This window comes from Syngnathus scovelli, chromosome 19 (genome assembly GCF_024217435.2).
Source record: "Syngnathus scovelli strain Florida chromosome 19, RoL_Ssco_1.2, whole genome shotgun sequence".
NCBI lineage: Eukaryota > Metazoa > Chordata > Actinopteri > Syngnathiformes > Syngnathidae > Syngnathus > Syngnathus scovelli.
This window is the reverse complement of record NC_090865.1, coordinates 8,781,153-8,786,220: the sequence shown is the minus strand read 5'-3', so window position 1 is coordinate 8,786,220 and position 5,068 is coordinate 8,781,153.

Genomic DNA, 5,068 nt, shown 5'->3' with positions numbered 1-5,068 from the left:
TTGTTCGTCTCTGTGTGCCCTGCGATTGGCTGGCAACCAGTTCAGGGTGTCCCCCGTCTACTGCCCGATGACAGCTGGGATAGACTCCAGCACGCCCGGTACAGAAAATAGATGGATGGATGAAGTTGAAATAAAAAAGATAAAATGGAGAACGATTTTATTTGGATTAAAAATCTGACATGATGCAACCTGGCCTGTTTACTGTAGTCGAAACACCAATATCACCCTTCTCATTAATACAACAATAACAATAATAAAACAAACTTAATAAATCTAATAAAAAATTCAGTCAACTTTCATAAAATTGTTCATTAGTATTTAATTTGTTATCATTTTAATCTTTAACTTTTCTGGTAGTGCAATTGACAACAGACTCTCATTTGCAATATCAAGCTATCTGAAGACAGCAAAGGATATAGTTACATATTTACAAGTTCATTTACAATGGTAATGGTTCGAGGAATGTCGGTGCGAATGGCTCCTATACATTTTCATCGAACCAAATCTGGCCCGCTTTGCAAAAAGTTTGGACACCCCTTGGAGTGTGCGCAATAGTGTAGAGTGTATAGTGTGTAGTGTATAGTGTAGAGTCTACACCAGAAATGGGCAACATCCGGCCCACGGGGCCGTTTAATCGGCCCGCCAAACCTGAATAAATTGTATTATTAAACTTTTTGGGGGGTTATTTTCCTTGCAATTGCAATGTTTCCACAATAGATGGGGAAGCGGCCGCGCGCATTTACTCCCGGAAGCCGTGTCAGAAAACTGGTGCACAGTCATAAGTGCGTGTACGCACTAAGTAGTACAGACCAGGCGCACTCCACGCTCTATTTCCATCAGTGTGGGCTGTGACGTCAGCATTCTCGTAATTCGCGCGCTGAGCTTTCAGATACAGTTTTACGCTAATGCCACCCACAAACCTTCCCCTGGAATCCTTTGTGGTATATGGTTTTTGCTGCTTCGCTGGTCTCCAAAAAACACTCGGTGATCGGTGGCTGTTTCCCGACGAATGAGCACTTCAGAGACCCACGGCTGATTGGGAAAATATTTTATTCAACCGATGTCAGAGTGAAGTCTTTCCAAAAAGTTGAGTGGCCCCAGGCATGGATGTAAAAAGCCCCCCCAACCCCTGTCAGGCCCGTATCTTTTATACCTGGCAAGGAGCTGATGTCATGGCTTTGTGCACCAGCTGCGGTTTTCAATCTACTAGTTTACTTCAGTCCTAAAAAGGAGATTTTGACCAGCGCTGTTGGTGATGGACGACAACAGCCACTTTACCTTATTATAGGATTGCACACATTGCTGAAACTGAATTCTCCCTGACCAGCAAATATAGAATAGAATCATATCACTGACGCCAGGTGGACATTCTAAGGCCACCTACAGGAATAGAGAGGGAATTCCAAATTACACTTCACCTTCCATTAAAATGAGTGGCCCGAGGAAAAGAAAGGTGGACACTGAGTGCCGAGTGTAAAAAAAGAGTGGACAATTTGGCTCGACCTACGTGTGTGACCAGACGTTCAGCCACATGAACGTCAACAAAGCCCGTCACAGATCTAGGTTAACGGACCAACACCTCGGCTCTATCCTAAGAATTACCACAACAAATTTTACTCCAGACCATGATGCACTTGCAAAAATGGGAGACCAATACTATTGATTTCTTTATTACTTTATTTAGATGTATTCTTTCCCTGATTCTTCCAGCTCAGTGGCCTAGTGGTAGAGTGTCCGCCCTGACACTGGAAGGTTGTGGGTTCAAATCACGCCCGGGTCATACCAAAAACAATAAAAATGGGACCCGTTGCCTCTCTGCTTGGCACTCAGCATTAAGTGTTGCAATTGGGGGTTTAGATCACCAAATGATTCCCGCGCGCGGCACTGCTGCTGCTCACTGCTCCCCTCTCCCCCAGGGGATGGATCAGAATTACACGGGGATGGGTTAAATGCAGAGGACAAATTTCACCACACCTGGATGTGTGTGACGATCATTGGGACTTTAACTTTTTTAACTTTAAGATGATGTATTTGGTCAGAATGTTTGCCGTTTGATGTGATTTCGTCTCATTAGTTAAACATATTTCATAAATCTGACCTGCAGGCGCTGAAGTGATGGAAACTATTATTCATAAATCACTGATAGTAGTTTTTTGGTTAAATATTTTTTTTAATGCTGTTTAATGCTACCTCCTAAAAGTACAAACTTTTTATGCAATGACCTTTACATGTCATTTCTATTACTTCACACAAACACTACATCCATCTGCTCCTAGTTCGGCCCCCCCGGTCTAAATTTAGAACCCAATTCAGCCCGCCAGTCAAAAAGTTTGCCCACCCCTTGTCTAACTATAGAGCGAATACTCGTTGCACCACTCCCACCTACTGCAATGGATGTCTAATTAGCCTTTAATCTAGTACAGCCAAGAAAAGCATGTTCCCTGGTGTCACACACACTCCTTGGCATCTCACTGGTGATAGGGCGCAGCCCTCACGGGGCCGCCATGAGGATGTGTTTCCCCCTGTAATTTGGCCTAGGAATGAGGGATTCTGTTCAAATTTGCTACACAACCTGAACAGACCCCCAGGAAGATAGAAAAAAAGCCAGTCGATGTCCAGGACTCACCATTCTCGAAATGGGAGGGGGGCACAAATTCTCACGGCTTGACATTTTTTATAGAGTTCCTGTTACAATTTTTATCCCCCCTCCCCACCACCTGTCACTTTGCTTGGGACAAAAGGAGGCTTCAGAACTGAAATTTCTTCTCGATTATTCATTCAAATCAATTCACTCAAATCATTCTCGTTATGAAAGATTTGATCACAAAACGTGTGCGGCTTTTTCTTAAATGTTTGACATTGCTATAGTGTCAGCTTTTAATTATATTGCGCTGTCATTTAAAGCAAATTAATAGATGCAACAATATTAATTTGCTTTGAAAATACCTGAGTAATAAAATGGATGGATGAATGATGATCACAATTTGTAATATATACTCCTTGTAGCATGTAACGGTACCCAAAAGGAGGAGTTTCTTTGCAACGAGGTTTATGCAAAGAGCTCACGTAATAATATCGTTGCTTTTTGGTGAAGTCAATGAGTATTCCGTCTGTACGACTGGTCTTTGAATGCACCCCGCTTTAATGGCAGAACGCGGATGAACTTAAAGACATCAAATGAGAATAATTCTTTATAAAAATTAAAATTGACTGACGCAAACGTGAGTTCTTCACGTTTTTATTGAAAACAACATAGTGCTGACGCCGTACGCGGCAGGGGGAACAAAATCTCACGGGGGAACCAAATCGAGCACAACACCTGTTAGACATATCGCAACAGGGTGGCGAAAAACAAAGATGCGCATCTTTTTCAAGCGACAAATGCACAACTATCTCCGAAGATTTAATAACAGCGAGTGACAGAAAGTGTCTTTTTCTGGGAAGTGACCATCGACCAATGTAATTAAAATGTGTAAAAAAAAAAAAAAAAAAAAAACCCCAGAGTTCATACAATATAGAATTAAAAACACCCCAGGTAGTCTGAATAGCTAGTTCGCTAACATTGTCATATTAGACGTGTGTAATTTGCAGACCAAGAAAACTACATTTCTAAAGAAAGCATGCTTGATACACTTTGCATCATTTTTCCGTCCATGCATAGCAATTATAATGAACACGCATGTGTAATTTTAATTATTCAAGCAATGAATCCTGATTATATTTATTTGTCCTTCAACTAGATGCCCAAACAACCAGCAGTAGACAATGATTTAATTGTTGCAGTTCTCTGCTCATCAAAAGAGGCCATACTTGAAAATGGTAACGTAGCCACTCCAAGTGCTACTGTGTGGACAGATCTGAGTGACCAGTTGGAGAAGCAGATGTCTGCAAAGGCTCTGTACACCTTTGTAAAAACAAATAGACACAATATCTGGTCAGCTCTGGGATTCAATCATGATGAAACTGACCCTGAAACTAGCAGTGAAGCAAGCTCGGAATCAGGCCCTGAACGGTCATTTCAGCTTCATATTCCTTTTGACAAGTGGATGGAATTTATTCCGGAAAAGGCTGAATACAAAGATAAGAACTGTCGAACCCAAAAGAGAGAATATACAATTTTGAAGCCTGGCACCTGGACCCACATCATAAATGAACAAATCTGGAAATCAGTCAAAATTCCTTGCACATTTGTTTTTAGAAGAGCCAAGGTCTATCCATTGGTCTCAAATAATTATATCGAAATCAGAGGATACTGCAAGGAGTGTCATGGCCTTCTCAACATTAATTGTGGCGAAGAGCCAGAAATGAACAGTCCAATAATATTGAACTGTTTCATTAAGAACAGTGATGACTCCCTGCACACTGGTAGCTCAAAGCGGTTTCTATCTGTACAGTTGCGTGTGCAGGTAGCCAAGGAACTTTGTGAGGGCAGGATGGAACCACATGTATGGTGAGCATCACAAGCAAATAAACTGATGGACTTCGGAGACCCAGAGCCAAGCCACCTGCCAAATTTGGCAACCCCGCGCAAGGCAAAGCAAGAGAAAAATGATTTGGCATTAGGTGACAAAAATACAATTTTATCATTGCAGATGTTGAAATACAATGCACCTCACAGTGACAGCATCAAAGACATTGGACTTGACAAGTTTTTCTGTCACTCTTGGAGTTAAACACAAATGCATGTGTACAAGAGCATAAAGAAATCTCACCCAATATTATGTGTTGATGCAACTGGCTCTATAGTTAAAAAACTGATGAGGCCGAATGGCATGTCTGGCCATATCTTCCTGTATCAGGGTGTTATGACAGGGCATACCAGCTCCAGTGTCCCAGTTGTGCAGATGCTGTCAGAGAAGCATGATGTTAATGCTATCACACAGTGGCTGAAGGAATGGATCCATGCAGGTGCATCTGTTCCTAAAGAAGCAGTGAGTGGCTTTTCTCTGGCGATTCTTGGAGCTCTAGTCAAAGCTTTTACCCCTCATCCTGATCTGAAGAGCTACATCAATGAGTGCTTTAACATTTCACGTGGGAATCAACCTGGACATCTACCCCCATGTTTTGT